This window comes from Aristolochia californica, unplaced genomic scaffold, assembly GCF_029961685.1.
Source record: "Aristolochia californica isolate CCGP_79_NKW_82.1479 unplaced genomic scaffold, dmAriCali1.0.hap1 SCAF_10, whole genome shotgun sequence".
Lineage (NCBI taxonomy): Eukaryota > Viridiplantae > Streptophyta > Magnoliopsida > Piperales > Aristolochiaceae > Aristolochia > Aristolochia californica.
Genome location: NW_027181771.1, coordinates 26,428,313 through 26,443,764, shown reverse-complemented (window position 1 = coordinate 26,443,764; position 15,452 = coordinate 26,428,313). Strand labels below are relative to the sequence as shown.

Below are 15,452 nucleotides of genomic sequence, written 5' to 3'. Positions count from 1 at the left end.
TATGTGGGTCCATTACATTAATGGTTTGTTAGGAACTACAAACAAAAAAACAAAGATATCTTTTTGTTATTTGATAACAAATAACCATTGAAAAAGAAGAAACTAAGAGAGAAAATTATTATTTCACTTAGTTAATAATTTTCGATCACAAAATCATAAAATCTGAGAAGAAGAAAAAAAAGATAAAACAAATCTCTTTCTCTGTAAGTTTCTGTGCTCCTCTCTTCTCTGTCTTTCGTTAAATAAAACCACACCACGTCTTACAAACGTCTCAACCCCATTAGGCCACGGCCATGTCGGAGAACAGACTTTTCTCTGCCATGTTCATCAAAATATTACTAACCATGGTCCTCTTCGGGCCAGTACATCCTGATCGCACAGACTTCGCTTACAACGGATTCACAAACGCCGACTTGATCCTCGGAGACCTGGCCACCGTCACCCACAACGGCCTCCTCCGTCTCACTAACTATACCATAACGCACAAAAGCCGTGCCTTCTATAAGGCTCCTTTACATTTCAAGAACTCGTCCACCGGTAACTCCACTCTCTCTTTCTCCACCACATTCGTTTCTGCCATCGTCCCTATAAATCCCAATTTCAACGGCCAGGGATTTGTCTTCGTTATTTCTCCGTCATTTCAGCTTCCCGGAAGCTTACCTGCGCAGTTTTTTGGCGTCTTCAATTCGAGTAACAATGGGGATCCAACCAATCACATCTTTGCGGTCGAGCATGATACCGCCAAAAACATCGAGAACAGAGATGTCGACGCTAACCATATCGGAATCGATATCAATGGATTGGTCTCTATCGGCTCAGCTCCCGCTGCTTATTTTGCTGACGATCGCTGGAACAACTTCAGCCTCAGTAGTGGAAGCCCCGTTCAGACTTGGATAGAATATGATGGAGTGGATAAGCTGCTCAACGTAACAGTGGCTCCAGTTAACGTACCCAAACCCCAGCGCCCGCTTCTCTCTGCAGCTGTCGACCTTGAGTCTGTGTTCTTAGACCCCATGTATGTCGGCTTCTCTTCGGCTACAGGCCGGCTTGTGGCGTGTCACTACATACTCGGATGGAGCTACAAGATGAACGGCCAAGCTCAAGATCTGGATCTTTCTTCCCTCCCCGCACTTCCTCGAATGACACGCAAACCGAAAACTAAGGTTTTGACGATTGGGTTGCCCATCATTACTGGATTTCTCACGTTAGCCGCCGTCTCTGCAGCTATGTTTATTGTGAGAAGGAAGATCAAATACAGTGAAGTGGTGGAAGATTGGGACGCGAGTACGGACCCCATAGGTTCAGGTACAAGGACTTGTTCACTGCCACCAAGGGATTCAGAGAAAATGAGCTTTTGGGAATAGGAGGCTTTGGTCGGGTTTATAGAGGTATACTACCCTCGTCCAAGATTGAAGTTGCTGTGAAGAAAGTTTCTCATGATTCAAAACAGGGGATGAAAGAGTTCGTTGCCGAGATCGTGAGCCTGGGTCAGATGCGCCACCGCAATTTGGTACAACTGCTTGGATACTGCCGGCGTAAAGGAGAGCTTCTCTTAGTCTATGATTACATGCCCAATGGCAGTCTTGACAAATACCTCTTCGATCACAAGTCTACTCTGAATTGGAATCAAAGATTCAATATATTAAAAGGAGTAGCTTCAGGTCTTCTCTACCTACATGAGGAATGGGAGCAGATAGTCCTCCACAGAGACGTCAAAGCCAGCAATGTTCTGCTTGACGGAAAACTGAACGGGAAGTTAGGCGACTTCGGTTTGGCAAGGTTATACGACCACGGAGCGGGTCCTAGAACTACCCACATCGTGGGAACGATTGGGTACATGGCGCCGGAGCTCATACAAACAAGCAAAGTTACCACCAGTTCAGATGTCTTCGCTTTTGGGGTTTTCATGCTCGAGGTCGCCGCTGGAAAGAGGCCCGTACGCACGTCCACTGTATCAGGGGAGGAGTTGGTTTTGACGGAATGGGTTTTCAGCTGTTGGAAAAGAGGATCAATCCTAGAGTCGAGTGATCCCAAACTCGGGGGTGATTATATCAAAGATGAAATGGAGCTAGTACTGAAGCTTGGCTTGCTTTGCTCGCATCCAGTGGCAGAGGCTCGGCCTAGAATGAGAGAAGTGCTGCAGACTTTGGATGGGGATGCCCCTTTAACGGAGTTAGTGGCTTGGAACAATTTAGAGAAGAGTGAACATTACGACAGCTTAACAAGCTGCTATAATTCTTCCACGGATTATGGATTTAGTCAAACTACGTCCGTGGTCGAGTCCCTACTTTCAGGCGGTCGATGATTTATTATGCCTTTGGTGTGTGAATTATACTTACTATTTGATACTTGAATAAAGTTTGTAAATTCATAAAATTATAAAACTATATGGATTTTTATGGATTTCAAAAGATGGGGTTATTGCTATTTAGCTAAATCCAAAATTTTCAAAGGTTCGGCACTACTAATGTATGATGTCCAAAAAATTTAAAATTTTAGTGAGATATGAAGAACTAACAACCCTTTTTCAATCAATTATGAGCATTTAATCAAATATCAATAAATTGATTGTCTTCATGTACATGTTGTATGAAATCTTTCGTGAGATGCACCTCATTACCTTTTACCAATTTATGATGGCCCCACAAATACAAAAGTTAACTTCTTTTATACTTTTTTATAATTCTGAAATTACCCTTTGTAGGCAAGAAATTTATTAATTAAAATTAGAACCTCAATCAACCTTTCATCTATATTGATTAACAATCAACATTGAAGGAACCTGATCCCAATTAACTGATGGTCAATTGTTGGATAAAATCAAAGATGTTTATTGAAGGAACCTAATTGTTTACACAAATGGTTAAAGTCAAAGGCCTTAATTGTCAAAGTATAGACATTTTGTCAAAGAGTTAATATATTATCTTCAACCTAAATTTGGATCGATTGTTGAGATTAGTCCAACTGATGGACATGAAGAACTGGATTATATTAAAGCCACCACCAAAATTAAATTAAGTAAGATGGCTACTCAGTGTCACATAAACAAACAAGGTGACACAGAAGTGACACATGGTGTCACACAAAACTCTATCCAAGCAAAGAAGGTAACACATGGATGATACATGGCGTCGTCGGAAGTTCCACCAAAAGGGAGATGTGGCACTATTTCAAATAGATAAGATGAAATGTGTCACACTCTCATAGGAAGAAAATGAAGTTTTGCCTCATATCTCTCTCCCCTTGCATGTGTACCTAATTAATGGAGAGAAAGAAGATAAAGGAGGGAAAAAAGTGGGATGGATGACCCTGCAACCCTATAAATAAAGGCTCCCCATAGGTGTGTGGAGACCTTTTGGGGGGAAATATTTTTGATGAAGAAAATTGTTTGAGAGAAGAAAATTGTTGGAGAATTTAGAGGTGCTTGGCTAATGATGACTCAAGCAAAAAAATTTGTGGAGTAGATAACTAAAGTACACCAGTAGATAACTAAAAATTTTGATGAAGGAACATGACAAGTAGATCTTAGCTAGAGATACCCAAATTGTCCAGTTCATGAACAAGTTTAAATCTCCGGTAGCTAATATGAGAGAACTCTCTCATGCGACAAACAAATACCAAACATTTACAAGGACTTAAGTTAATTTGTTTCTTAACCAGCATGGGACATTCGGAGGATTCCAACTGGTTGAGGGCAGATCGAATGCCATGCAAGCTCTGAATGAATTTAATTTTAATACTATTTGAAGTAGTCTCCTTGATGATGGGAGTCAAATGTCTCAAGCCTATGTAAGTCCCTACAAACGTCTTATCCAAGAACTTAGGATGTTGATTGGGTATCATCTGCCAAGTTCCAACAGTTCAATGGAGATGAAAATCCAAAAAAGCACACCACCCACTTCATCGAGACTTCTAGTAATGCTAACACTAATAGAAAACTTCTTGTGAAATAGTTTGGGTGTTCCTTGTAAGGAAAAATAGGGTCATCAAACTTCCACAAGAATCAATTGATAGTTGGGAACAATTGAAGCATGAATTCATAAGCTGGACAAATATGCTCATTTGCAAAGAAAATTCCAACTTATCAACTAAGACTAAAGCAACATGTGCTTTGGAAGAATGCATCGGCACTTACTTCTTACAAATCAAAAGCCCAAAGATTTTCAATAGTGAGGGAAAGGTTCTAGTTGATGATACTGGAAAGAAGGCTAAAGTGGTAAAGAAAGATTCAAGGCCCCTTTGAACAATCCATCTAAGGAATTCCATGCCACTAATGTCAATGTACCTGCCAAATATTATAAGTAGATTCAAGAATGGTGAAACCAAAAGAAGAAAACATAGACAGAGGTTAGTCGACCCACATTTGAAGGAAAGACAAGCACAATCTTATGCTTTTCTTGACTTCAATGTGCCTATGATGTTGGAGCAACTATTAGATTAGTGGATGGTACAATTGTCAGAGCCAAAGGGGATAGAATATGTTGGGAAGGCATATGGTTTGAATTATTGTAAGTTTCATTAGATAGTTGGCCGTCCCACAAAAAAATGTTTTGTATTGCAACGCTAAGGCGTATCATCATTGATATTGAAAAAGAGCCTGTTACTTCAAACTTAGTTTTTTTGAAGGCATCAAAGAGAAGTTATCAAAAAGCAAAGCAGAGTGAAGCTGGTAAAAAAATTTTGTGAAAAAAGTGAGCATTTCTTAGTGCAGTTTGGATCATTTGATGTACTAATCATTGGAGTTGAATAGGAAGCTCTCACCCTTTGCATAAACTCGAATTCCTGGAACATCCTTTTCAAAGAAAGATGAGGATGTGGAATCGATATTATCAATGACCATGAAAAGGGTTACAATTGTAGATGTTAGGATCCCATGAGGACTCTAGGTTAACGTGGAAGAAGAAGGAGAGAAGAGAGAGAGGAGCGAGGAAGGAGAAAGATGTGAGAGAGGAGAGTTTGGATTAAGGGAAGGAGAGAATGCATCAAGGGAGATGAGAGGGTAGCTGGACGATTTATGAAAGAGAAGAGAATGCTTGAATGCCTTACCTCTTAGCCAAAGCTCTTATTTATAATGTTACAATGCCCTTAGGGCTACAACTCAATATATTAAAAGACATAATCAGACAATGTATTTACATCTTTATGCCATCCTTATGGAACTTATCATAAATTACCACTTTGCCACTCCTTTGACGTGTGGGCTTCTAGCCTTGAGGTTGTGGGATTGAGTTCATCTTCCAACACCCCCTCCTCAAGCTGGAGGAGAAAATACATCATAAATATCCAGCTTGCCACATATATAAGATAGAATTTTGGATGTAACCGGTTTGGTAAGGATATCAGCTACTTGCTCTTGAGATGAAACTTATTTAAGAGAGATTATTTCTGCTTGAAACTTTTCTCGTATAAAATGACAATCTACCTCAATATGTTTAGTTCTTTCATGGAAGACTGGATTTGATGTAATGTGAATAGCTGCTTGATTATCACAATGTAGGCCCATGGAGCATCCTTTATAAAATCCTGATTCAATAAGAAGAGTCATTATCCATAAATGTTCACTTACAATGTGGGCCATGTTAACCATGATCTTCTTGAAGAATGAGGGCCGACGAATCAGCCGAGACTTGTTCATGAACTGGTCTTCTCGGGGACGTAACGCCACACCGCACGGCTTATAGATCCTCAAACACAGAGTCCTCTGAGCTCCATTGGTGGTGAAAACAACCACCATGACCTCCGGGGACTGACGGCACAATCCCGACAGGGAGCCTCACACTCTCTTGCTTCTCGATTAGGACAATAGAAAGGAGAAAGAAGGTTAAATGTTGACGGGAATGCAAAAATCTGCCTTCCCTCTCCTCTTTCTTATTTATACTTAGGTTTACCAAACATTACATATCAGCCCATGGGTCCACCACAATCCCACCCAGTCCATTAAGCTATGTACATAATACAACATTCAACAAGCATAAGCTATACCTAATATACATCCCAAAATATCATAACATGCCCCCTCAAATTGATGCTGGTGAGTCAACCAACAACAATTTGCCAACCAGAAAATTATGTCGTGGATGAGACAATGCTTTGGGGAAGATATAAGCCACTTGAAGATCTGAAGAAACGTACGGAAGAGATATTACCCGATACTTCAAAGTGTCGCAGATAGAGTGACAGTCCACCTCAATGTGCTTTGTGCGCTCATAGAAAACAGGGTTAGCCGCAATCTGAATCGCACTCGTATTATCTGCATGAAGTGGTGTAGCGGAGCTCTGAGGAAACTTGAGCTCAGTAAGAAGGCCATGGAGCTAGAGAACTTCAAAACAGGCAGTAGACATGGCGCGATACTCAGCCTCGGTAGATGACTTGGACACCTGGTCCTGTTTCTTATATTTCCAAGAAATCAGCATATCCCCTAAAAACATACACCAGCCTGTAGTACATCGATGGGTATCTGGACATCCGGCCCAATCTGCATCATTGTAGGCAACTAGTCGTAGTGCGGAGTCTATAGGAAAAAATAACCCCTGAGTAGGAGAACCGCGCAGATAGCAGATGATGCGCTGAACCACCGCAAGATGAAGGTGCCGAGGTGATGATGTAAATTGATTGACCTGATGCACAATATAGGATATGTCCGGGCGAGTAGTAGTCAAGTATATGAGACTCCAAACCAGTCGCCGATAGGTAGTAGGATCCTCAAGAAGTGTCCTTTCATCTTTCCTGTATTTGACATTGACCTCCATAGGAGTAGCAACTGAAGATGTGTCCTCCAATCCAGCTAGAAAAATAAGATCTTGAGTATACTTATGCTAGTTTAAGAAAAGACCATTAGGACGGTGATGTACCTCCAGCCCTAAGAAGTACGTGTGGTGTCCAAGGCCCTTCATATGAAAGGTGGCATGCAATACTTCTGAAGCTTGGTAATCAAGCCTAAGTTAGTGCCAGTAATGATGATGTCATCCACATAAACTAAGAGAATGACCATGTCGGCATAAGACTTACGATAAAATAGAGATGAATCATACTGATTTTGTGTAAACTTTTGGAGAATAAGTGTGCTATGAAACTTCTCAAACCAAGCCCGAGGAGCTTGCTTTAGCCCATACAACAAATGATGTAGCTTGCAAACATGAGCAGAAGATGAAGTAGTCATACCCGAGGGGAGCTTCATGTAGACATTTTGTTATGGTTTTGGGTTAAGTACCTATGCCTTCCACTCCTAACTGGTCGGTCTTTTGGGTAGTATTGGCTAGGTGCTTAACATTTGGTATCAAAGGCAATCCCACGTCGTAAGTTCAAATCTCAAAAGGGGCGACGTAGCGGAGGGGCCGACCTCGCGGAAGGGGCGAGGGCGACCAGAGTGGGCCATCGCTATAGCGGAGGGGGCGACCTGAGTAGGCCATCGCTAGAGTAGGCCGTCGCTAGAGTGGGCCGTCTCTAGAGTGGGCTAACGTGGTCGTTGGTTCACAAAGGTGGGGTGTGATGTTATGGTCCGGGGTTAAGTACCAATGCCTTCTGCTCCTAACAGGTCGGTCTTTTAGGTAGTATTGGCTAGGTGCTTAACATCATATATAAGCATCCACCCAAATTATCCACGTGCCACCATGTGAGGGCCTACACGTGAGGGGGGGTGTTAAGGATAGTCCTATATGCATTAATGAGTATAAAGATCTTGCATTTATTAGTTGACAAAAGAGGTTTTCTAAGTGGCTAGTCATTTTGGGATAAGGCCTTTGACCCAATTTAACATTGCATCGTTAAGCATCTAGCCAATACTACCCAAAAGTTCGGCCTGTTAGGAGTGGAAGACATATGTACTTAACCCAGGACCATAATACATTTTCCTGTAGGTCACCATGGAGAAAGACACTCTTCACATCCATCTGATGCAGTGACCAGGACTGGGAGGCTGCAATGGCTAATATAGTATAGACGATGGTCATCTTGGCAACTGGAGAAAATGTTTTCACATAATCAATTGTTATGGACTCAATAACACTGAGTCATCTACTTTACTTTTATTATTTATGTTGCTTTTAATTTCAAATTTTATTGATTTGTAATAAGACTTAAAGTTAGGGGTAGAATTGGGTTTTATAACCCTAACCTATGTTGATGTTAATTACCCTATTTATGGGGTAAGGATGGAGAAATAAAGAAAGTTTGGAATTAGCATAAACTAGGGTAATTTAGGTTCTTTCTAGGTTCCCTATTCTAGGGTTCTTGGCTTGAACTCTCTTGGGGGTTTGCTGCATCCATTGGGGAGTCTTTGAGGATATCTTGGAAGGAAAAGGAAGAGGAATTACCTTTCTCTTCTGAGCTGCAAGAGAAGATCATCTCTTTCATGAAAATTCCAGAAAAGGAGAGGTCTTGACGTGAGTCTACCCAGGAAGGAGGACGGGTTCTTGTAGTTGGTTGGGAGTTCCGAATTCTGGGCAGAGGAGTTCCGAATTTTGGGCTGAAGAGGAGTTCCGAATCTGAGCTGAGGTGGAGTTCCGAATTCTGGGCAGAAGAGGAGTTCTGAATCTGAGATGAGGAGTTCCGAATTCATTCAAAGAGGTAACTTGAGATTCTATTTTCTTAAGTACAGCAGGTTAGAATTCTGTTTTAATTTACCTCCATGATTAGTGGTTAAATCCATACGTTAGACAAAAGGGATTCTGTTTTCAACTTACCTGCGTGAACAGTGGTTGGAGACGAGATTCTTGGTTCCTTACAGTGTTTAAAAACCTTGTAACGTGCTGGATTCATCAGTATCTCGCCGAGTTACTAGATCCATGGCTAGGGACCATAACAATTTGGTATCAAAGTAGGGTAACCCGGCAGAGAGAAGCACCAATGAATACTTTGAATTGTTTGAAAGAAAATTTGATACTGTCCTAGAGAGGTTTTCAAAAATTGATATCGATATGGAGACCTTGAAGGGAAGGATGGATAGCATGGAGAATGGTCTAACTACTGGCTAAAAATTTGTTGCATTGGAGGAGAAGTTCACTCTCAGTTTGGAAACCTTGAAAGGAAGGATGGATATCATGGAGACTGGTCTGAGCACTGGCAAGAACCCAATTCCGAGAGACCATTCACAGATCAGAGGGGGAGATGAGTTTACTAGACACATGAGTTTCTCGGGTCAGCAAGGTCCCTTCATTCCAGGGGGACACCTCAACCAGGGGGGGCACTGTACCTCTCATTCCAGATCAGAGAGGAGGGAACCATTTGTATAACAGAGGAGGAGATGAATTTTCGAGGCGCAAGAGTTTCGCAGGACAGCAAGGACCCCTCATTTCGGGGGGACACTTCTACCAGGGGGGAGGCACTATTCCAAGGTATACTAAAATGGAATTCCCTACTTATAATGGGTCAGAAGACCCTTTCATATAGTTGTATCGATGCGAAAAAAACTTTAGCCATCAGCGAGTCCCAATCTATGACCGAGTCAACGTAGTTGTTTTCCACTTACTAGGGGAAGCACAACTTTGGTACCAGCTAGTTGAGGTTAATAGCGAGGTGGTAGATTGGGATGAATTTAAGCGATTGTGCTCTCTCCGTTTTGGTCCTTTGGCTTACAGTAACCCTTTGGGAGATTTGGTGTTATTACGCCAAACTGGGGCTGTGGAGCAATATCAAAAATTGTTCCAGGAAAAATTAGCATGAGCCAACAGTATGGTACAAGTGGATCAGCAAGTTGCGCTGTTTACAGCAGGACTGACTGAGGCGTTAAAGCTTGAGGTGGAGCTCTATGCACCTGTTGACTTATCCAGTGCTATGAATATAGCTCGTGCTTTAGAACTGCGACAACAGGCACAACACAGACGACCTCCATGGTCAGGGGAGCTCATTCCTCCGAGAAACAACCCGGGTATTACTTTGACAGGGGATCCAAAATCTAGTCATCTTACTCCTCCTTATATAAACAAATTGACAAGTGCTGAGATGGCGGAACGACGGTCTAAGAATCTGTGTTACAACTGTGATGAACCATATCGGGTTGGGCATCAGTGCAAGAGATTGTTTTTGATTGATAAGGTTGAAGATGAGGATATCGAGGTGACAGAGGATATGATTGAGGAAGAACCACCGGACATCTCCCTACATGCCATTACTGGGCAGCAATCGGCCACAACTACGCAGAATGGGAGCGGCTCGACAACTTCCACCAGGTCTACCCAGCTTCCGAGCTTGAGGACAAGCTCGATCTCCAAGGGGGGGGGGGGGGGGGGGCGCAAATGTTATGGACTCAATAACACTGAGTCATCTACTTTACTTTTATTATTTATGTTGTTTTTAATTTCGAATTTTATTGATTTGTAATAAGACTTAAAGGTAGGGGTAGAATTGGGTTTTATAACCCTAACCTATGTTGATGTTAATTACCCTATTTAAGGGGTAAGGATGGAGAAATAAAGCAAGTTCGGAATTAGCATAAACTAGGGTAATTTAGGTTCTTTCTAGGTTCCCTATTCTAGGGCACTTGGCTTGAACTCTCTTGGGGGTTTGCTGCATCCAGTGGGGAGTCTTTGAGGAGATCTTGGAAGGAAAAGGAAGAGGAATTACCTTTCTCTTCTGAGCTGCAAGAGAAGATCATCTCTTTCACGAATATTCAAGAAAAGGAGAGGTCTTGACGTGAGTCTACCCAGGAAGGAGGACGGGTTTTTTTTGCTGGTTGGGAGTTCCAAATTCTTGGCAGAGGAGTTCCGAATTTTGGGCTGAAGATGAGTTCCGAATTTGAGCTCAGGAGGAGTTCCGAATTTTGTGTTGAGGAGGAGTTCCGAATTCTGGGCAAAGGAGTTCCGAATTTTGGGCTGAAGAGGAGTTCTGCATCTGAGCTGAGGAGGAGTTTCGAATTCATTCAAAGAGGTAACTTGAGATTCTATTTTCTTAAGTACAGCAGGTTAGAATTCTGTTTTAATTTACCTGCGTGATTAGTGGTTAAATCCATACGTTAGACAAAAGGGATTCTGTTTTCAACTTACCTGCGTGAACAGTGGTTGGAGACGAGATTCTTGGTTGGAAGAATCGAATTGAGTGGAAAATAGAGGACGATGTAAAGGCTTACCCGCGATTGCGTGGACGAGGGTTCCCCACAGTCTAGCTGAGAAGGAGATTGAGACTAATTGCAGTTGGCCGGAAGCCAACTCCCCCTGAAAATTTTTTTGGAGCCACGCCCACCCAATTAGGAAGTTGGGTTCCCTCGGTTCTGCCGAGAGGGGGACGGCGAGTGGGAGGAAGTGGTTGGAAGTCACATCCCACCGGACATGTTTTCGACGGCGCTTCCTCTTTTTCTGGTGGAATTTTGTGGCTGTTGGAGCTGGTCGATGTACGGAGACAGAGGAGGAAGGGTTGAATTGCGTCGCCGTGACCGAGGAAGATGAGAAGACTTCCATCTGCGGTGTTGGAAGAGGTGCGACTGGCTGTGAGAAGATGATTTGGGAGGTCGAACCCATCGACGGGATTGGGGCAAAAATTTCTGCCGATTTCCCAAAATCTGGGTCCTCGTCGTTTGATTTTGGGATTTCGAAAATCTCTTCCGAAATGGCGAGCTTTCGGACTTGAGGGGGGATCTATAAACGGTGTTCCGTGGGTGTCACCGAAGGGATTTCGTGATATCCTTTCGATTTGGGACATGTTGAGTCCCCAATTTCGGAGGTCGCCATCACGGAATCGACGCCGGTGGTTGGCGCTGGTGGAGGTGAGGATGGATGGTGGTGCTGAGGTGTTTTGGGTGAATTTGGATTTGAGGTTTCCCCCAAATCCTCTGTAAGAGTCTTGGTCGATAGACGGAACGAAGCTGAAGCCTTGGCGTTACCCTTTTTCCCGTTAGAGACAGTTTTTCCACGGGATGCCTTTCTATACCTCTTCATTCGCCATAACTTTACTCCATCGGAGATATCTTCTCTGAGGAATGCCTCTTTGTACTCCGTCGTTAGCCAATATTGCACCCAGCCAGAACGCCACATCTGTATACTTTCCAACGTCTCACCATCTTCAGCCATTTCATGGACTTGTCTGTGCATTGCCAAATATGGGTCTTCGATGGCCATCGTGTTCCTGCTCTGATACCAATTGTTATGGTCCCGGATCTGACACAAGGATTCTTTGGGAGGATCTGGGGTCTGCCACGGGTTACGGGTATTCCAAGCATTACTGTAGGGATAGTAGGAAGACATGGGGAAGACGAAAACGAAAGATCAAGCCTAAGGAAAGCTTGATAACCCTAGAGCTCGTTGAGGAGAACTCTAAGCCTCTCTACGCTAGATTTAACCTAATTCTTAATACTTCAATGTTTTTGTTTCTCATTACTCATACCCCTTAAATAGGGTTCACCCTGTTAGGGTTTAAGATAAAATATTACAAAAATACCCCTATAAATAAAATATTCCAAAAATTCCTCTATGGTTTAAAACTGAAATAAATAAAATAAATTAAAGAAAACACTAAAATAATAATGTTATTGCGTGCATAACAATATTTTTACTGTGGGTTTGATAGAAGCTCTGAGACTGGAAGTTGAATTACATGGTCCTACAAATTTGGACCACGTTATGAATTTAGCCAGGTCAATTGAGCACAAGCAGCGTGTTCTAAAGGAGTCACTGATCAGAAAACCAGCTTGGCTAGGAAGGCCCAATGCCACTGCGCCAACCCCTTATTGTGGACCTCCACGTTCTGGAGCCAGTGCGGCCCCACGCCCAGACAACTCTAATTCTGCTCCTTCAAAAAACTCAACAGACAGGAAATGGATCAGAGAAAGGCCAAGGGCCTTTGTTTTAACTGTGATGAACAATATGTCATTGGTCACCAATGCAAAAGATTATTCAGTATATGTCTGTGGAAGGATGGTGACGACATACTACCTGAGGAGGAGATTGTGGAGACAGACCAAGAGGGTCCAGAGATTTCCCTTTATGCCATGACTGGTCTACGTAGTTCTAGTACCATGCAGGTTAAAGCCCAGTTACATCATCTACAGTTACTGTCTTTAATTGACTCTGGTAGTAAACATAATTTCATCAGTCAGCCGACGGCAGAACAACTAGGGTTAGTAGTCCAGCAATAGACTGGCCTTTCTGTATCTGTAGCCAATGGGGCTAAAATTACTAGTGTGGGCATATCTCCAACCACACACTTTGATATTGAGGGACATGCATTTATTGCAGATTTCCTGGTGATTCCACTTTTAGGATTCGATTTGGTACTGGGAATTAAATGGGTACAACTGTTGGGGCCAATACTATGGGATTTTCATGCTCTGACCATGTCCTTTACAGAGGACCACCGTCAGATTATATTGCATGGCACCCAATCACTAGTGCCATGCGCACTACAGGTTATTCAGTTCCAGACCACGGCCAACTGTAAGTTATCTCAATTACTTACAAAATTTGAGGATATCTTTCAGGACCCTACTGATTTACTGCCAATTAGGCACTGTGATCACCGTATTCGTTTGAAAATGGGAGCTGAGCCTATAGTGGTGCGTCCTTATCGTTACCCCCACTTATAGAAGGATGACATTGAAAGGCAGTGCCAGAAGATACTATCCAAGAGTATTATTCAGCCCAGTAGGTCTCATTCCTCACCGGTATTACTGGTCCGCAAGCATGATAAGTCATGGAGGTTTTGTGTGGATTACAGGCAACTCAATGTGCATACAATTAAGATAAATTTCCCATCCCAGTGGTGGACGAGTTGCTAGATGAGCTACATGGAGCTACTATTTTTACCAAACTCGATTTGAAATCTGGCAATCATCAAATCCGAGTTCACCAATCAGATGTGGAGAAGACAACATTTCACATGCATCACAGCCATTTCGAGTTCCTCGTAATACCATTTGGTCTCTCAAATGCCCTTCCACCTTCCAGGCCCTCATGAAGGAGGTATTTGCCTCTCTCTTGAGGAAATATATATTGGTATTTTTTGACAATATTTTGGTCTATAGCAATGTTACGGTCCCGGGTCATGGATCGAGTAACATGGCGTGGGATTTGTGAATCCAGCACTCAGAATTTACTCACTTCACGTCAAGGGTCTGTGTATGAGTATTTCTCCTTAACCAGTGCTTGGCCAAGAGGAAAGATCCTCTTTTGTGGGTCCTACCGAGTTGTTGTGTTAGGTAGAAGACCCCACAACAATGCTCACCTTGCTAGAGCAAGGTGCTCTCTTTTCTTGGTCACGACAAAGAGGGTTTGGCCCTCTTTGTTTCTGCCCTAGCTAAGAATGCAATCCTTCTTTCTTAAATAACTTGAAACACGAGTTTGAGATAGATTAATACCTCTTCTTTGATGCTATGATCAGCTCCCACGTTGCACCAGGATTTGCTCAAGATTTGAGGATAAAAATCCTCACTTTGCTGCTTGGTAAGGGAGGACTTGGGCCTCTCTTGTCGCTGCTGCCGAGAGGGAGGATAGACCTCCTCTTTGGGCTTGGAAAAGGGGCAGGAAGCTCCTTTTCTTAGTAGGGATGATGGTGGATGAATTTGGGTGAAGATGGATGGCAATGGAGGGTGAAGGATAGGTTGGATTTTTGGAGTAAACCCTAAACTCGAGATCAAGAGCTGATCTCATCCTATTTAGACTAGGTTATTCTAAAATCTCAAAGCTTACCTATTTCATTCATACCTATCCCTTAAATAGGGAGTTTTAGGGTTAGGGTTACAATAATTCCCCATAATGCCCTTACATATAAAGTAATTAGAAATAACTCCTACTTAATACAATATAAGAAATAAATCCTACTTAAAACAATATAAGAAATAAATCCTACTCAAAGAAATATAAGAATTAAATCCTATTGAGTGAGTTGTTGTTGTCTTCTTCGTTGTGTGACTCGGTGTGCTATTGAGTCCACAACATCTGCCTCCCCATGGAGAAAGAGTTTGTCCTCAAGCTCAAAAGTTGGGTAGACTTGTTTGAAGATGTCCACACGTTCCCATGTTGCAGCGTCGGGGTCAGTGTCCATCCACTGAACGAGAATCTCCCAATGATCATTGGTCAGCCGTGCACATAACACCGTAGCTGGATTAAGAATAACCTCGCCATGATCAACCGGTGGTAAGAATGGAGTGGATGTAGGCTGTGCTCCGGAATGCGGCTTCAAAAGAGAGACATGAAAAACATCGTGAATTCTGGCTGTGTCTGGTAATTTGGGTTGATAGGCGACTGGTCCCACACTTCGAAGAATGGGAAACGACCCAAAAAATCTGGGTGAGAGCTTATGACGTGGAGGTCCCTCTAGATACTGCTGACGGTAGGGCTGGAGCCGTAGCCACACATACTTTCCAACCTCAAAAGAGACCTCATGGTGGCCTCTACCGTATACATCCTTCATTCGAGCTTGGGCACGTCGTAGCCATTCTGTGATATTTTGTAGCAGTAGATCCCTGTCTATGAGTGCCTGATCAATCATGTCCACGCGGGTGGACCCTGGGTTGTACGAGAGGAGGC

General features: G+C 42.8%; 1 pseudogene; it reads left to right on the top strand.

The window, feature by feature from the left end:
* The first annotated feature begins 293 nt into the window (after positions 1-293).
* LOC137943007 (L-type lectin-domain containing receptor kinase IV.2-like) lies at positions 294-2,305 on the top strand (annotated as a pseudogene).
* The last annotated feature ends 13,147 nt before the right edge of the window (positions 2,306-15,452 follow it).